This window comes from Aegilops tauschii, chromosome 2 (assembly GCF_002575655.3).
Source record: "Aegilops tauschii subsp. strangulata cultivar AL8/78 chromosome 2, Aet v6.0, whole genome shotgun sequence".
NCBI lineage: Eukaryota > Viridiplantae > Streptophyta > Magnoliopsida > Poales > Poaceae > Aegilops > Aegilops tauschii.
The window spans coordinates 138,276,186-138,295,385 of NC_053036.3; the positions used below are offsets into that span (position 1 = coordinate 138,276,186).

Consider the following 19,200-nt stretch of genomic DNA (forward strand, 5'->3'; position numbering starts at 1 on the left):
ACTCCGGTATGCAAAAAGAATCAAATCGAACGAAGCAACAAAACTCAAACGGCGAAAGAAACAAGCTTCGATTACTAATTTGGACTAAAGTCAAATTTTCCACTAGCAAAAACTTGTTTAAGTTGGTTAAACAGAAAGAGGGCTTCGAGACGAAACTCTAGGGGCTTGAATCGCCTGATTCCGATAAACGAGCGAAAAGTTATACTAGAACGAAAATCGGATCAGAAATCGCGATCGCAAATAATCGCGGAAAATCCGAGAAAAAGAAAAACTGACGAACAGGCTAACGAACGAACGTTCGCTGTCTGCGGCTAAACGGTGAAAACCGTTCGTTAAACGAACGAACAAACGGGCGTTCGCTATATAACTAAACCAAAAAAATAAACCGATCTAAAAAATTAATAAACAGCGGTTCTAAAAAAAACGTACGGTTTTCTGAAGAAAACCGGCGGCGGCGGCAAGGCTACCTCCCGCGGATCCGGCGAACGGCGGCGGAGGCGGGCGGCTCCGGCGAGGCGGCACGTGGCGGCGGCGGCGCTAGGGTTAGGGTTTGGGCGGCGGCGCGGGTTGGGCTGGTGGCTCGGGTTGGGCTTCGGCGGCTTGGGCGGCGTGACTTATAAAGGCCCCTCGGGCGGAGTCCCGCTCAGGTTTCGCCCGGAGTTGGTTTGACTTTATTTTTTTTAATATTTCCTTCGTGTAGAAAAAGAAAGAAAAGAAATACTAAACGGACTCCACAAATCCCGAAATAAATCTTCCCCGTCCTCTAAAAGTAAGCCGGACAAGGTGAACATTTATTTGGGCCTAAAATGCAATTTTGAAAAACACATATTTCTCCTAATTCAAATAAAATAGCGATAAAACTCCAAATAAAAATCTTATTTGACTTTAATATTAAATCTCCAATATTTCTTTATTTTGAGGAACTCATTTTATCCTCTCTCTCTTTTATTTTAATAAAAGAAATAATTCGGAGAAAAATAATTAAAATCAAACGATCCTCTTTTCAAAATTCGAGAAAGACCCGAATATGAAAATAATGAAATACCCAACTCTCTTTGTGGGTCCTTGAGTTGCGTAGAATTTCTAGGATCAAGCAAAATGCAATAAAATATGATATGGAATGATGATCTAATGTATAACATTCCAAATTGAAAATTGGGATGTTACATTCCCTAACAGAGACCCTTTGTGAAACAAGGACAAACATTGTTCGATGTCGTCAAGATATGCATGGTTTTGAAACCAGACTATCAGACATTTGCTATGTTGTTCAGGATCCTAGGAGAAATGAAGGCGAAGGTTATGGTGCTCCATCAGACAATACAACATGAAAACGTAACAGTCAGGTCAAATGAACTGAGCTTCTGAACTTCTGGTGGTGCATTTATCTGCCAGACTATTAACTTTTATGCCAACTTCCTTTTCTTTTATAGTTGTAATTTGTTTTGTTGCGATACAAAATTTGTTCTTAATGTGCAGCCACGGGCTGAAGAAAACAGCAAGCCATTTTTGTATAGTGTAGGGTGTACCCTATATTTGCACTGGTGGCGATCTTTGATGCCCAGTGGATGTAATCTGTGCAATTGCCTTAATAGCCTAGCGTTAGCTTCGGGCTTATTTATTTTCTAGTCTTCTTTTTCCCTGGTTTGCTAGTGGCCGCAACAACCATCGACCATATACGGACCATGGTAACCTTGACCCTGCTACGGGCCGTAGGATCCATGGGCCTCCTACGGGCCGTCTTTAAATGGGCCTCCAACACAGCCGTAGAATCGGTGGGCCTCGGGCCGTCGGATAAATGGGTCTACATGGGTCGTAAACGGGCATAAATGGTATTAGCCCAGCTCGGTAATGGGCCGTTAACAGGCCGGAGGACATCAAAGTCTTAATTCTGTCACAAGCATAACGGGTCGTTAATGGGCCAGAATATAGGACGGGCTGGAAACGGCGCAACGGGTTAACAGGCCAGAAACGGGCCGACTCTTGCCACGGGCCGAATTTGGCCCATTAGGGGAACAAGCCAGTAATGGGCCGGAAGTTATCGAGGGCTGGAAAGGAGCCCAAGAACATATGGGCCGTCAGTAGGCCAAAAGCTAACACGGGCTGGAAACGGCCCATGTGAATCATGGGCCATTAACGGGTACAAAGAGATTTACTATTCATTATGGGCTAGAGTCACCGTGGGCCTCTAAAGGGCCTAAAGATATGAAGGCCTCATATGGGCCGAAAGACGTCGCGGGCAATGCATGGGCTGAAAGTGAAACGGGATGGTGTTATATTCGACGGCCCACATGACATTGTTGGGCCGATTTCGTGTAGGCCCTGACGGGCCGTGAGTTACCGAGCCGTAAAATGGGCTATTTGCAAAGAGACCGTTAACATGCTTTTCATGGGCCAGCCCAGTTTTGACCAAGTCAAACGGGCCGGCCTTTGTAAGCTAAATGGGCCAGTTGTGGGTCGTCGCACGTGTCGACATATCATAGGCGCCTATCTGACCCACTGACGAGCCGACACGTGTTTCCTCTGGCCAATCAGAATTTTACACGTGGAAATTTCCCATTGGTCCGAGCTATTAACAGGTTATCGGATCCAAAACCAGACCTGATAGCTTAACGGTGACCTGTTACGGTGGATGCCACGTGTCGGTCACCCTTGACGAAAGCACTTCTGTGACGCGCGATTTATCGTCATGGAAGTGGACACTTCCGTGATGATAATTTTGGTAATGTCATGGAACACTTCTACGACAGCACAGGTATGACTATCTTGATTCTATCATAAAATCGTCATGGATGTACATGCATGACAAAAAACGTGACCTACTGTGACAAACACGTATCATCACGGAAGTGTATTTTTTTTGTAGTGCAAGCGAGGTCTAAGCTTTGGGGAGTTGATACGTCCATTATGCATCATGTTTTCGTACTATTATTTATAATGTTTTTATCCATAATAATGCTTTTTGGAGTAATTCTAATGCCTTTTCTCTCATAATATGCAAGGTACACACCAAGAGGGAGAATTCCGGCAGCTGGAAATCTGGACCTGGAAAAGCTACGTCTGGCTACCTATTCTGCACAACTCCAAAGAAGCTAAAACTTTGATGTCTACTATGCAACTTTATTCTTGTAGACACGTGTTGGGCCTCCAAGCGCAGAGTTTTGTAGGACAGTAGCAATTTTCCCTCAAGTGGATGACCTAAGGTTTATCAATCCGTGAGAGGTGCAGGATGAAGATGGTCTCTCTCAAATGACCCTGCAACCAAATACAAGAAATCTCTTGTGTCCCCAACACACCCAATATAATGGAAAATTGTATAGGTGCACTAGTTCAATGAAGAGATGGTGATAAAAGTGTAATATGGTTGGTAGAAATATATTTTTATAATCTGAATAAATAAAAACAGCAAGGTAGCAAATAGTAAACGGGCACAAAAACGGTATTGCAATGCTTGAAAATGAGGCCTAGGGTCTGTACTTTCACTAGTGCAACCTCTCAACAATGCTAATATAATTGGATCATATAACCATCCCTCAACGTGCAACGAAGAATCACTCCAAAGTTCCTATCTAGCGGAGAACGTAAGAATAAATTGTTTGTAGGGTACAAAACCACCTCAAAGCTATTCTTTCCGTTCGATCTATTCAAGAGTCCGTACTAAAATAACACAAGCTATTCTTTCCGTTCGATCTATTCAAGAGTCCGTACTAAAATAACACAAGCTATTCTTTCCGTTCGATCTATCCTAGATTTCGTACTAAAATAACACCAAAGCAAATTCATATTCATAATACTCAATCCAACACAAAGAACTTCAAAGAGTGCCCCAAGATTTCTACCGGAGAAACAAAGACAAGAACGTGCATCAACCCCTATGCATAGATTACCCCAATGTCACCTCGGGAATCCGCGAGTTGAGTGCCAGAACATATATCAAGTGAATCAATACGATACCCCATTGTCAATTGCAAGACATATATCAAGTGTTCGCAAATCCATAAAAGTATTCAATCCGATAACAACGAAATCTCAAAGGGAAAATCAATTAATCACAACAAGATAAAGAGGGGAAAACACCATATGATCCAACTATATTAACAAATCCCGCGATACATCAAGACTGTGACATCTCAAGAACACGAGAGAGAGAGAGATTAAACACATAGCTACTGGTACAAACCCTCAGCCCCGAGGGTGGACTACTCCCTCCTCATCGTGGTGGCCGCCGGGATGATGAAGATGGCCACCGGTGATGATTCCCCCCTCCGGCAGGGTGCCGGAACACGGTCTAGATTGGTTTTCATGGATACAGAGGCCTTGCAGCAGCGGAACTTCTGATCTAGGTTAACCCTGAAGGGTTTTGGAATATTTGTGAACTTACAGGGTAAAGAGGGGGTGCGGGAGGCCACCAAGGTGGGCACAACCCACCTGGGCACGCCTGGGCCCCCAGGCGCGCCCTGGTGGGTTGTGCCTCCCTCAGGGCACCCCCCAGGTGCTGCTCTGGCCCATCTTGGGTGTTTTGGTCCATAAAAAATCTCCAAAAAGTTTTGTGGTGTTTGGACTTGGTTTGATATTGATTTCGTGTGATGTAAAAAACAAGCAAAAAAAGATACTCGCACTGGGCACTGGGTCAATAGGTTAGTCCCAAAAATGATATAAAGTTGCTATAAAATGATTGTAAAACATCCAAGAATGGTAATAAAACAATATGAATACTTCATAAATTATAGATACGTTGGAGACGTATCAGCATCCCCAAGCTTAATTCATACTCGTCCTCGAGTAGGTAAATGATAAAAGAAAAAAATTATGAAGTGTGAATTCTAGCAAAGTGCACAAGTTTGATCAATGACAATTTCAATCACTTTTCCTAGCATCATAACAACGATTCTTTCTCATAAAATTTCTCATGTTTAAGTAGCAACCAATTCACATAAGGTTCAAACAATGAACTCTCTTGAAACTCAACAACCTATGTTCTCAGTCACCAAGCAATTGTAATTCAACTTATTCAACAGAGTTTAAGTAAGAGCTCCACATACTCAACCATCATATAGTCTTCTATGATTGCTAACACTCACCGCATACACATGAGCAAAACGTTTCAACCGGACACGTAGAAAGATATGGGCTTATTGTTTTGCCTCCCAACGTATTCACCTCAAGGGTGATGTGAACAATAATAACTCATGCCACACATATCCAACTGGGTATATGTGCCTAGATCTTTCCTCACCACATGATGCTTGCCAAAAGAGAAAAATAAAAAGGAATAGAGAGAAAAACTTTGACTCTTTGCATAAAAGTAAATACTGAAAAGTAAAAGATAGACCCTTCACAGAGGGAAGCAGAGGTTGCCATGTGCTTATTTGTTTGTATGCTCAACCCCTTAGTGCAAAAGAACATCACGTTATATTGCCCCTTATGATAGCAACCTTTATTATGCAGTCTGTCGCTTTTATTCTTTGCCATCACAAGTTCGTACAATGCTCAATTTTCTCTTACATAAATGATCTCACACTTTTAGAAGCAATTTTTATTGCCTTATTGCACCAATGACAACTTACTTGAAGAATCTTATTCAATCCTTAGGTAGGTATGGTGGACTCTTGAAAATAAGATTTTGGTTTAAGGGTTTTTGGATGCACAAGTAGTACCTCTACTTGGTGCGGAATTTTTGGCTAGCAAAGATGGGGGGCAAGCACCACATGTTGAAGGATCTATGAAAATATAACTTCTATGTGAATATGAACAAACATAAATCATTACATTGTCTTCCTTGTCCAACGTCAACAATTTTGGCATATAATATTTTAATGGGGCGCACAATCACAAAAGATTTCTATGATAGTGTATTTGCATGTGAAAGTTCTCTTCCTTGAACTAATCATTCGTGAATTGCTTGTATGACGAATATTGTGATTGTCAAGCCTCGAAAGATTTCACTTTCTAAACCCAATGTGAAGCTACCACTAGGCATGATATGATTTCAACTTTATGACATTCAATTTATTCAACAATTTACTCATAGGATATAAGTGAAGTACAAGAGCAACTCCATAGAAATGAGCTTCGTTGACGGGATGTGAATGCCACTTACTTAGCCTCCCTGGCAACTATTTGAGTGCTCTATTTTATTTAAAAACTTTCAGATCTAAGTAATTTATTAAAATAGCAAGCAAAACAAAGTAAAATTACATTCCAAGGATAGCACACATCATGTGAAGAAGCAAAAACTTAGGCTCAACCGATACTAAACGATAATTGTTGAAGGAAAAAGGTGGGATGCCTACCGGGGCATCCCCAAGCTTAGATGCTTGAGACTTCTTGAATATTATCTTGAGATGCCCTGGGCATCCCCAAGCTTGAGCTTATGTGTCTCCTTAATTCCTTTTATATCACGGTTTCCCTAAATCTTAAAAACTACATCCACGCAAAACTCAACAAGAACTCATGAGATAAGTTAGTATAAACCAATGCAAAAACCTTATCATTCTATATTGTAGCCAATCACTAAAATTATTATTAAAAATTGCACACTAAATGCCTCTGCATATTTAATACTCCTATCCTCAAATAGAATCATTAAACAAGCAAACATATGCAAACAATGCAAACATAACAACAATCTGCCAAAACAGTACAGCCTGTAAAGAATGCAATATTCATCATACTTCCCTAACTCCAAAAATTCTGAAAAGATTACCACACTTCAGAAAATTTATCAGAGCTTATTTTGCAAAAAAGTTTCAGCATTTTATTGCATTCTGACTTTTCTAGGGAATTTTTGCAACATCGATAAACTTTCTGTTTTCAAATAACAACAATTAGACTTGCAAGATAAGCATGGCAAAGGCTATCCTTGACATTTTTATTGAAAAGGAAGATGCAAAACATTATTCTAAATAAAAGAAAGAAAATCCTAACAAAATAAATTGACGCTCCAAGAAAAACACATATCATGTGACGAATAAAAATGTGGCTCCAAGTGAGGTTACCGATAATGTTGGAGACAAAAGAGGGGATGCCTTCCGGGGCATCCCCAAGATTAGTCTCTTGGATCTTCCTTGGATATTAACTTGGGGTGCCTTGGGCATCCCCAAGCTTAGGGTCTTGACACTCCTTATTCTCCTCATATCGATATCTCACCCAAAACTTGAAAACTTCAATCACACAAAACTTAACGGAACTTCGTGAGGTAGGTTAGTATGATAAAGAGCAAACCATTTCACTTTGATACTGTAAAAGACAAGATTCATAATTGTTTCCACACAATGCCTACTGTAGCATATCATTTCCACAATTTATATTGAGCAATATAAGCCATAGAAACTAGAAAACAAGCAAACTATGCATTGAAAACAGAATCTGTCAAAAACAGAACAGTTTGTAATGATCTGCAGAATAACCATACTTCTGCTACTCCAAATATTCTGAAAAATTAGGACCACGTGAGCAATTTGTATATTAATCTTCTGCAAAAATAATCAACTCAAAAGCACTCTTCTGTTAAAAATGAGACTTATTTTCATGTGCGCAAAAGTTTCTGTTTTTCAGCAAGATCAAATCAACTATCACCCAACATGATCCCAAAGGCTTTACTTGGCACTTTATTGAAACAAAAGCAATAAAACATGATTACTACAGTAGCTTAATCATGTTAACACATAAAAACAGTAGGTAAAAGTGTTGGTTTCTCTCCCAACAAGCGCTATTCTTTAATGCCTTTTTAGCTAGGCATGATGATTTCAATGATGCTCGCATAAAAGATAAGGATTGAAACACAAAGAGATTTCATGAAGCATATGACTAGCACATTTAAGTCTAACCCGCTTCCTATGCATAGGGATTTTGTGAGCAAACAACTTATGGGAACAAGAATCAACTAGCATAGGAAGGCAAAACAAGCACAACTTCAAGATTTTCAACACATAGAGAGGAAACTTGATATTATTGCAATTCCTACAAGCATAAGTTCCTCCCTCATAATAATTTTTAGTAGCATCATGAATGAATTCAACAATATAACTATCACATAAAGCATTCTTTTCATGATGCATAAGCATAGAAATTTTATACTCTCCACATAAGCAAATTTATTCTCATGAATAGTAGTGGGAGCAAACTCAACAAAATAACTATCATGGGATTGAAAATTAAAAACATGATGACAAGTTTCATGGTTATCATTATTCAATATAGCATACATGTCATCACCATAATCATCATAGATAGCAACTTTGTTATCATAGTCAATTGAAGCCTCATCCAAAATGGTGGATCCATCACTAAATAAAGTCATGACCTCTCCAAATCCACTTTCATCATTCTAATCATCATAAATAGGAGGCATGCAATCATCATAATAAATTTTCTCATCAAAACATGGGGGACTAAAAACATCATCTTCATCAAACATAGCATCCCCAAGCTTATGGTTTTGCATATCATTTGCATCATGGATATTCAAAGAGTTCATACCAATAACATTGCAATCATGCTCATCATTCAAATATTTTGTGCCAAGCATTTTATTGAATTCTTCTTCTAACAATTGAGCACAATTTTCCGAATCATCATCTTCAAGAAAGATATTATAAAGATGATCAATAACATGATGCAACCTCAATTCCATTTTTTGTGTAGTTTTCTTTAATAAACCAAACTACTGATAAGACAAGAAACAAAAAGATTCAATTGCAAGATCTAAAGATATACCTTCAAGCACTCATCTCCGCGGCAACGGCGCCAGAAAAGAGCTTGATGTTTACTACGCAACTTTATTCTTGTAGACACGTGAGTTTTGTAGGACAGTAGCAAATTTCCCTCAAGTGGATGACCTAAGGTTTATCAATCCGTGGGAGGTGTAGGATGAAGATGGCCTCTCTCAAACAACCCTGCAACCAAATAACAAAGAGTCTCTTGTGTCCCCAACACACCCAATACAATGGCAAATTGTATAGGTGCACTAGTTCGGCGAAGAGATTGTGATAAAAGTGTAATATGGATGGTACAAATATATTTTTATAATCTGAATAAATAAAAACAGCAAGGTAGCAAATAGTAAACGGGCACAAAACGGTATTGCAATGCTTGAAAATGAGGCCTAGGGTCCTTACTTTCACTAGTGCAACCTCTCAACAATGCTAATATAATTGGATCATATAACCATCCCTCAACGTGCAACGAAGAATCACTCCAAAGTTCCTATCTAGCGGAGAACATAAGAATAAATTGTTTGTAGGGTACGAAAACACCTCAAAGCTATTCTTTCCATTCAATCTATTCAAGAGTCCGTACTAAAATAACATAAGCTATTCTTTCTATTCGATCTATCCTAGAGTTCATACTAAAATAACACCAGAGCAAATTCATATTAATAATACTCAATCCAACACAAAGAACTTCAAAGAGTGCCCCAAGATTTCTACCGGAGAAACAAAGACAAGAACGTGCATCAACCCCTATGCATAGATTACCCCAATGTCACCTCGGGAATCCGTGAGTTGAGTGCCAAAACATATATCAAGTGAATCAATACGATACCCCATTGTCACCATGAGTATTCAATTGCAAGACATATATCAAGTGTTCTCAAATCCATAGAAGTATTCAATCCAATAACAACGGAATCTCAAAGGGAAAATCAATATATCACAACAAGATAAAGAGGGTAAAACACCATATGATCCGACTATATTAACAAAGCCCGCGATACATCAAGATCGTGACATCTCAAGAACACGAGAGAGAGAGATTAAACACATAGCTACTGGTACAAACCCTCAGCCCCGAGGGTGGACTACTCCCTCCTCATCATGGTGGCCGCCGGGATGATGAAGATGGCCACCGGTGATGATTCCCCTCTCCGGCAGGGTGCCGAAACGGGGTCTAGATTGGTTTTCGTGGATACAGAGGCCTTGCGGCGGTGGAACTTCTGATCTAGGTTAACCCCGAAGGGTTTTGGAATATTTGTGAATTTATAGGGTAAAGAGGGGGTGCGGGAGGCCACCGAGGTGGGCACAACCCACCTGGGCGCGTCTGGCCCCCAGGCGTGCCTTGGTGGGTTGTGCCCCCCTCGGTGCACCCCCCAGGTGCTGCTCTGGCCCATCTTGGGTGTTCTGGTCCATAAAAAATCTCCAAAAAGTTTCGCGGTGTTTGGACTCCGTTTGATATTGATTTCCTGCGATGTAAAAAACAAGCAAAAAACAGCAACTGGCACTGGGCACTGGGTCAATAGGTTAGTCCCAAAAATGATTTAAAGTTGCTATAAAATGATTGTAAAACATCCAAGAATGATAATAAAACAACATGAATACTTCATAAATTATAGATACGTTGGAGACGTATCAAACTTCACAGAGATTTTTTATGGAATATTTGAGGAATATTGGAGCAAATAACTACCAGAGGGGCCCCACCAGGTGGGAACAACCCACCTGGGCACGCTAGGGAGCTCAGGCGCGCCCTGGTGGGTTGTGCTCACCCAGGCCCACCTCCGGTGCCCATCTTCTGGTATATAGGTCATTTTGACCCAGAAAAAATAGAGAGATGACTTTCGGGACGGAGCGCCGCCGTCTCGAGGCGGATCTTGGGCAGGAGCACTTTTGCCCTCCGGCGGAGCGATTCTGCCGGGGGAACTTCCCTCCCAGAGGGGGAAATCATCGTCATCATCATCACCAACAACTCTCCCATCTTGGGGAGGGCAATCTCCATCAACATATCAACAGCACCATCTCACCTCAAACCCTAGTTCATCTCTTGTGTTCAATCTTGTTACCGGAACTATAGATTGGTGCTTGTAGGTGACTAGTAGTGTTGATTACATCTTGTAGTTGATTACTATATGGTTTATTTGGTGGAAGATTATATGTTCAGATCCATTATGCTATTTAATACTCCTCTGATCATGAGCATGATTATTATTTATGAGTAGTTACTTTTCTTGAGGTCTCGGGAGAAATCATGTTGCAAGTAATCATGTGAATTTGATATGTATTCGATATTTTGATAGTATGTATGTTGTGATTCCCTTAGTGGTGTCATGTGAACGTCGACTACATGACACTTCACCATATTTGGGCCTAAGGACATGCATTATGGAGTAGCAATTAGATGATGGGTTGCGAGAGTGACAGAAGCTTAAACCCCAGTTTATGCGCTATTCCGTAAGGGACCGATTGGATCCAAAAGTTTAATGCTATGGTTAGAATTTATTCTTAATACTTTTCTCGTAGTTGTGGATGCTTGCGGGAGGGTTAATCATAAGTAGGAGGTTTGTTCAAGTAAGAACAGCACCTAAGCACCGGTCCACCCACATATCAAATTATCAAAGTACCGAACACGAATTAAACCAACATGATGGAAGTGACTAGATGAAATCCCCGTGTACCCTCAAGAATGCTTTGCTTATCATAAGAGACCGTTTTGGCCTGTCCTTTGCTACAAAAGGATTGGGCTACCTTGCTGCACTTTTGTTAGTACTATCGTTACTTGCTTGTTACAAATTATCTTGCTATCAAACTACTCTGCTACTTACAATTTCAGCACTTGCAGAGATTACCTTACTGAAAACTACTTGTCATTTCCTTCTGCTCCTCGTTGGGTTCGACACTCTTACTTATCAGAAAGAGCTACAATTGATCCCCTATACTTGTGGGTCATCAATCGTCTGAAACTGATTGTTATTTAACTTGTCAACTTTGCATGATGTTTGCCACTAATCCATTGCTCATATGCATATGATTCCTTGTTGTGATATTAATTAAGTCCATGTTTACCACTAATCCATCTCTCATGTTTGTATATTGCCATGTTGTAATATTTGCAGAAACTATGGACAGAGACTTAGAACAAGAAGAGTTGTTGGGGGATATAATCCGCGACGGAGGTGATCCCTTGTCGTTTCTCAACGACACCGATGGTCAGGAAGGAGAGGATGATGGCTCTTGTGATCCAACAATGGAGGAGGAAGGAGATCATGATGAGGGCTCCGGTGACCGAACAAAGGAGGGAGCCTTAACTGTTGCAAAGTCCGGTGAGGTATATATACAGCCGGTCTATTCTGCTAATATTAGCAGAATAACTATTCTGATAACACTTCCGCACTGCACGCTCAACGCAAGTGCACGTAATTGTTTGAACCATGTGTGCTGCACTACTCACACGAGTGAACTTCTCGTCGGAAAAAACTGCACGCTGTGTTTTTTGGGTACCTTTTTTGCTCTAGTTTTTAACTGTTAGTCGGAACGAGGCATGTAATATACCGTTGAAAAGCTATGGATTAGGAGCTACTTCGACATGTTGAACACTTTTCGAGATTCCGCACGGTTTAAGAGCAGTTATGAAAATGGTGTGGCCCATGACGAGTGGCAGCAAGCGTTTTTTCGCGATTTCTTCTAAACCGCTTGTCGGAATGAAGCAAATTATACACCGTTGGAAACATATCATCGAGGCGCATCTTTTTCATATCTATTATTTTCTCTAACTCGCTACGGTTTAAGAGCAGTTTCAAATTTGCTAAATCGCGGAATTCTGTTTTCAAATATTTTGAAATTTTCGGTACTGTTTTTGCTCCAGTTTTCTAGCCGTTTGTCGAAATGAGGTGTATGATACGCCGTTGGAAAGCTACGAACGAGGCGCAACTTTCATATGTTGAAATGTTTTTGAGATTCCTTACGGTTTTTAGTTAATTTTGAAAATTGTGCGGCTAACGACGAGAGGCAGCGGCCGTTTTTGACGAAATTTTTACAAACCGCTAGTCGAAATGATTCAGATTATATGCTGTTGAAAAGATATCAATGAGGCGCAACTTTTTCATGTAGAACACTCTCTCCAATTCCTTACGGTTTAGGAGCAATATTGATTTTAACAAAATGCGGACACTATTTTTTCGCGACACCACGTCGTATCTACTGCATCAGACAGAAAACCGCACTTCTTTTAGACTAAAAACTACACTTCATCGGATAAACAAGTGCACTACATGATTTCTTTTTTGTGCGACGTAAATTTTCCTAAACGAGGTGGAGTGCACTTCATGTCGAGTGTTGGTGAACCACAATACTATGAAAAGCGAACCTCGAGACTACCATAAACGGGCCGTACTGCATCAGACAGAAAACCGCACTTATTTAGACTAAAAACCACACTTCATTGGACACACAGGTGCAGTGCATGATTTCTTTTTTGTGGGACGTAAATTTTCCCAAATGAGGTGGAGTGCACTTCTTTAGACTAAAAACCGCACTTCATCGAACAGACAAGTGCGATGCATGATTTCTTTTTTGTGAGACGTAAATTTTCCTAAACGAGGTGGAATGCACTTCATGTCGAGCGTTGGTGAACTGCAATACTATGAAAAGTGAACAACATTCTTTTTCTTTTATCGTCGCCGTAACTTTTTTTATGAGTATGCACTGCAGGGACGAGGTGAGTGTACTGCATTGATTTTTTCCTTTTCCAATTTTGTTTCTACTCCACACAACAACAAAGTGAGCTGCATAAAAAATCAATCTTTTCCAATTTACTTTCTCCCAATTTGTTTTTGCACGTGGCAACATAGTGAACCATTGGGAGAGAGAAGATCACTGCGACAATGAAACAAGTGAGCTGCACTTAAAAAATGTGTTGTTGTCTTCAATGCACGTTTTCAATAGAGTTGCAATCTATACTTCTCTGGACTACGAGACAGGGCAAACGAACTACAATGTTCCTCTTTTTAATCTACAATACAAACACACACAAATTACAGTGACGAGGGACTTAAAAAATAAATCCACAGTTTTGTTTGTGAAATGCAAGTCGGTGCCAGCACACTGCATGTCCAGTCCCCACAGCACTGCACCTGTGCACCCATGGGATGGCAGCCAAAATCTGTAAAGCGGAAAAAATGTCAACCCTGAGCAAAATACACACAAAAATCACTGTCTTCCTGCACCCCATCTTCAAAATACACACAAAAATGAAACAAGTGGGCTGCATCACAAGACTACACTCTTTTGCTTTTTCCTTGTTGAATGTAGTGAACCACAAGACTCCTTCAAGTGGGCTGCATCAACCCATCTACCATGGCGAATACAGTTTCCAGACTACTCTTCAGATGCAAGTTCTAACTGGCTGTTTATATATTATCGTGCTCCTTTGATCATTTCAGGAAGCCTGAAATCTCAGCATTCGGCCAATGATAAAGATCCTTGGATGCATTAAAACATGGGAAACTGTAAACCGAGCACACTAACCAAGAGCCTACTGTCTGCACCTTGAGCTCCACTCCGGTTCATCTTTTCCATCCGCGATCAGGTGATGTCTGCAGCCAAAGAAATCAACTGCTAACCATGATTCAAAAACTCGGGTCAGGTAGTCAGAAATCCATGCTTGGAAAAAAATCAGATGCCTGTTATCACAATAAAAAAATGCATCAGATGGTCACCATCTATGTTCAAAAACTAGGAAAACAAAAAAGCAGGTGCTTCCCGTGCACTTGTTTAATTGCAGAGCACTCAACATTCAAATGTTCACGTCAGACAGCTAGGTCTCAAAAGGGAACAAAAATTAAACAAAAATGAAACAAGTGGGCTGCATCACAACACTACTTTTTTGCTTTTTCCTTGTTGAATGGAGTGAACCACAAGACTCCTTCAAGTGGGCTGCATCAACCCATCTACCATGGCGAACTGCAAGCAGAAGCTACCACCTTTTCCTATCAAAAAAAACTGCAAGAAGCTAGTGAACCTCATGTCGGCGCCAGCCGAACTACACTGAAGAATTAACAAACTTCATTAGAAACTGAATTCACTCAAATCAACAGCAATAATATGAAAAAAATACACAAAAATTATTTTGTGAACTGCAAGCCCCTGTGTCAGACATACCACGGTGGTGAGAGAGAGGCGCTCCCCGGGCTCCTTCTGGTGAAACCGCGCGCTGGAGATGGTGACTGTGCGCAGCCATCCATGGAGAACAGTGGGGGAGGCATTGTCGATGGGAGACCAAATCGAAGGGGAGGTCACCGGGTCTTGGTGGAAAGAGATCCAGCAGGGGATCGGCGGCGGCCTCCACCCCCGAGCCCGACCGCCGGATACCGCGTTGTATCGGCGGCGGCCCAAAAATTCGAGGGGAGAGGAAGGGAGGCGCACCCTACTGCCGGTAGTCGGCGTCGCGGCAGATCGAGGCGAGGGGACGGTCGACGATGCCGGGGGAAGGGGAAGGAGATGCGACGGTGCCCCTCGACCTCACCTGGATCCTCCCCGGGGAAGGATTGAGGGCCACGGATCTGTGGCCTGCGAGAGGGTGGAGGGAGGGAAGGAGGTGCGCCGGGAGGTGGCGGGGTGAGGCAGGCGGGAGCAGAAGGGTCGGGATGCGTTGCGGGTAGAAAGGCCGGGGCACCGGCAACGCGCATGGAGGATTGGCGGCTCGCCGGCAAAGTGCGGGGAGGCAGAGCGGGAGGTAGTATGACCGATGTGGATGAAGGAAGTGGTGGCACTGGAGGAGCCCAGCATGGCATGGAGCTCGTCGGCCCTCCCATCCGGCCACCACGCGCGGGAGGTGGTGGGTCGCAGCCGGATCCGTCGGCTTGTGGCTACACCGATGGCCATTGCGTCCGGATCCGGTGGTGGAGACCTTGCAGGATTCGGTGGCGGCCGGCTCCCACCATGGCGCCAGTGGTTGGAAGGGGTTGGACGCGGCGGCCATGGGAGGTAGGTAGGTGTGCGCCGGCCGTGAGAGGGGGTTAGGGGCGCGGGAGGGGGTTGGGGGCGCGCCGGCAGCGGGAGGATGTGGGAGGAGGGTTGTGGTGCGGGGGGTGGGGACTGGGGAAGATGGGTAGTGGGCTGCACGGGTGGGGTGGGATGTTTCCTTTTATGGGGTCTTTGTTGTGTCCGGTTCGTTTCGGGGTGTTAGCAGAATAAGACTCTTAAAGGTATTATCATAATAGACCCACCCTCTATATATATAGAAAGAGAGGGGACAATACTATTCTAATCCCAGAATTAGAATAGTTATTTGGATCACAGCCAGCCCTATAAGTGCGCGACAGGGGTCCTCCCGAACTCAGAAACCGTGGAAAGAAAAAGAAAAACACCCACCCCAACCACTCCCCCAGCCCACCCCCACCCGATCCCCACCTTCCCCGCCCACTCTACGACCGCCGCCGCCCCTGGTGCCGGCGCACCTCTCGCCGCCGGCCACCCCAGCCCCATCGCCGCCCCCGACCCCGACGCGCCTCCCGCCGCCAGCCGCCCCAACACCCATGTTTCCCATCGGCCCACCCCACAGGCCGCCGCCCTCCTCCAATCGCGCCGTCGACTACCCCCTCCTCCAATCACGTCGTCGGCCGCCCCCACCTCCAATTGCGCCGCCGCTGGCCCCTACCACCACCGGTGCTGCGGCCAGGCCCAATCTTCAAAACCACGCCGCCGTCGAGGCCCGACTTCCAAACGCGTCACCGCTGGGCCCCTACCTCCACTCATGCCGCCGCCGGGCCCTGACAAGCGGCCCTCCGGCTAACCACCGCTTCCCCTCCCGCCGCACGCGCCCTCCGGCCAACTACAGCCTCCCCACCCCGCCTCGCTCGTCTCCCGGCCAACCATCGCCTCCCCATCCCTCTGACCTCGACCTGCAGCTGGTGGTGGTCTCGACCTGCAGCATGGGGCGGTCTCGACCTGTAGCTGGTCCGTGCTGATAGGGATCATCTTCTCTTGCAGAGATCCATCGACGTTCCTTACTGATGGCTGCCCGAGCTATGAGAATAATCGGCCTCGGCCGCTCACCAACACGCCCACCTGCAGTTCAGGTATTGCCTGGCCAATGCTAATCGCGGCCACTGCCCTTACAAGCTGTCTCTCATCTAGAGCTTGTCAGTACAACGGTTGTCCCATGCATTACTCGCTTAAAAATTTATTCATGGATGCCACCAAGAACCCACGCCTTTGCTCTCTCTCTCAATTTGGTTAAACATATAGCAATATTCTTGTGTACTAATTGACTTTATGGCCAAGTTTTCTCTGTACGTGATGCTACTAATCTAATATTGGAAAAGATTTCCCATGAGATGAGTGTGTATCAGGGTTGAAAATTTTATTTTAAGATCCTCTTGTGGTCTTTGAGGACTCAAATCATGTATTCTGTACACATGAGTGAATTTCAGTTTGCCGGAGAAGAGACATTTCCATGGCCGATGTTGGCTGTTCGTGCATGGACGTGCCTGTATTCCATTTGAAAACCTGGGAACATGCCCAAAAAGTTTAGAAATATCAATGGTAAAAGTTAGAATATTTGGAGGTTGATGCTTCGTGTGTATATACATGGGTGCACATTTTCTTTTTCATGATATCTAGTTCAACAATGCCGTAAATTCCTCTGGAATTTGTTCCATTTAGCAATTTGTGTTATGATGATTCAGTACTTGTTGTTTACAAAAAATGCCCTTTTTTGCAGCAAAATGTTTGTGAAAAAAATGTAGTGAAAAATTGTGCTCTCATGAGTGTTTGATATGTTCACAAAAAGTGTTTTGATGAATTGGTTTATTTGAAGTTCAAATTGATTTGTTGAAGAAGGTCGACTCTATCCTGGACAGCACACAACCTCCTCCCAGTGGGGCCCATCACGCTCAGGTCGTTCGTCGCTGCCACCTCCGGCCGTTCAACTACGTAGCGCTAAGACGTTCACCGCCATCAGAAACAGCGACGAGCACGAAGACACCCTCTCATGCTCAGTGCTCTGTCCGGCATAACACAAGAAGTTCATGTAAAACAGCTGCGAACATTCAAGTAAATCAAAGAATATACTCATGTGTGCATATAGATGAGTTCTCACCTACCCATTTTGCTCTCGATGGTGCTGCTGTAGTTCAGCTTGAGTGTGTTGAGAGAGATTAGCTGATGTTGTTGTCCTTGTTTTTTCTGAGAGAGATTAGCTCGCCCCTCCTCCATCGATGGCCTACACTGGCCGCTAGAATCCATCCAGGTGCTGGCCGTCATCCTCTATCTTCAATTACGGGTCAGCAACAGCGTTGCGAATAGAAAGGTCAGCATCTGGCCCTCTAGAAGTTCAGTTTGTTGATTTTCTGAAGTTTTTAAAGTGGACTATAACCGTGTATATTTTGCAGGGCCCGGTGAAGTTCAATTTGTTTTGCTTTTTGAAGTTCTGTTTGTTGATTTTCTGAAGTTTGGATTGTTAATTTTTTGAAGAGAAAGGTTGCTTCACTTGCACTCCTCTATCTAGTCCTGTGTGGTGATATCCTCGACTCCTCCTCGGTTCGGAGCTAGCAACGGTTCTTCAACTTCCCTGCTGTGTTGTCGCGATTGTTGGTAAGTAATCCTTGTTCTACTATTGCCTTGTAGTAATGCTGGATGGGTTCCCCCTTGTTTTGGAACCATAATAATACAAGTTTGTCTCTGCGCTCCTGTTCCTGTGATTACAATAGTAGAGAAAAATACCAAGGGTCAAAACCAAACCAGAGTGAACCATACCAATCAGAACATGGTCATTTGGAACCAACTCTAATCGTTTGTTCATCTAACTGCAGCAGAGACAAATTTTATACTTTGTTCATCTATGGTGCCAAGTTGAGCGGACACCGTAGCACTCGAGAAGATGGGGAGAGGATGTGTGGTGAAGAGAAAACATAGGGTTTCAAATTGTCCATTGGTGGTTGCATCTAATCATTTTACCAAAGTGTAACGGACATGTGTATGTATGTACAGTAGCATATTTTACTTGAACCGAGTTATTTTTTTTAATGCACGAAGTTTGTGCAGCCAAAAAACATGTATTAAACTGGTTTTTGTGTATTTTTCTAACCTTTTCTACACCTTTCTACGAGATGTGCAAATCCCAGGCCGTTCATCTTTGCCACCATTGGTCGTCCAATGATGCAGGCCCATGTCGTTCACTGTTGTATCGCCAACCTGCTGCTCTTGTGCTGATGGACATCAACTTGTTGTCTTGTAGTAATGAATCAGATAGGTAAACTTCTACAGCTGATGTCTCTTCTTCAATTTCCGTCCTCCGAGAGGATCTATAGGCAGCGGTGTCCTTATCAGTGACACCACCTGATTGCAAAATGAAAAATCGCATCAGTTTCATTTAAAAAGAGCAGCCCTTCCTATTATGTCGAGCAATTCACTTGTTGTCAAAATATTGTATCCATATTTTGGGGCCTCATGACGCCCAGTAGTTTGCATTATTCACCAATGCACC

The 19,200-nt window shown here is 43.2% G+C and overlaps 2 long non-coding RNA genes across 7 annotated transcripts; one reads left to right on the forward strand and one right to left on the reverse strand.

Moving 5' to 3' along the window:
* Window positions 1-13,376: 13,376 nt before the first annotated feature.
* LOC120973162 (uncharacterized) lies at window positions 13,377-15,867 on the reverse strand. Of its 2 annotated transcripts, none has more exons than XR_005767281.3 (2): window positions 14,874-15,867; window positions 13,377-14,714 (listed from the first exon to the last, which is right to left on the reverse strand). It is a non-coding gene; the product is annotated as an uncharacterized lncRNA (long non-coding RNA). The 2 variants fall into 2 exon arrangements; XR_005767280.3 differs by having other exon boundaries at window positions 13,377-14,759.
* A 185-nt stretch (window positions 15,868-16,052) lies between these two features.
* LOC109736230 (uncharacterized) lies at window positions 16,053-18,836 on the forward strand. Of its 5 annotated transcripts, none has more exons than XR_005767285.3 (5): window positions 16,053-16,624; window positions 16,704-16,792; window positions 17,553-18,024; window positions 18,107-18,308; window positions 18,527-18,836. It is a non-coding gene; the product is annotated as an uncharacterized lncRNA (long non-coding RNA). The 5 variants fall into 5 exon arrangements; XR_012202093.1 differs by having other exon boundaries at window positions 17,556-18,024; XR_012202095.1 differs by having other exon boundaries at window positions 17,576-18,024.
* The last annotated feature ends 364 nt before the right edge of the window (window positions 18,837-19,200 follow it).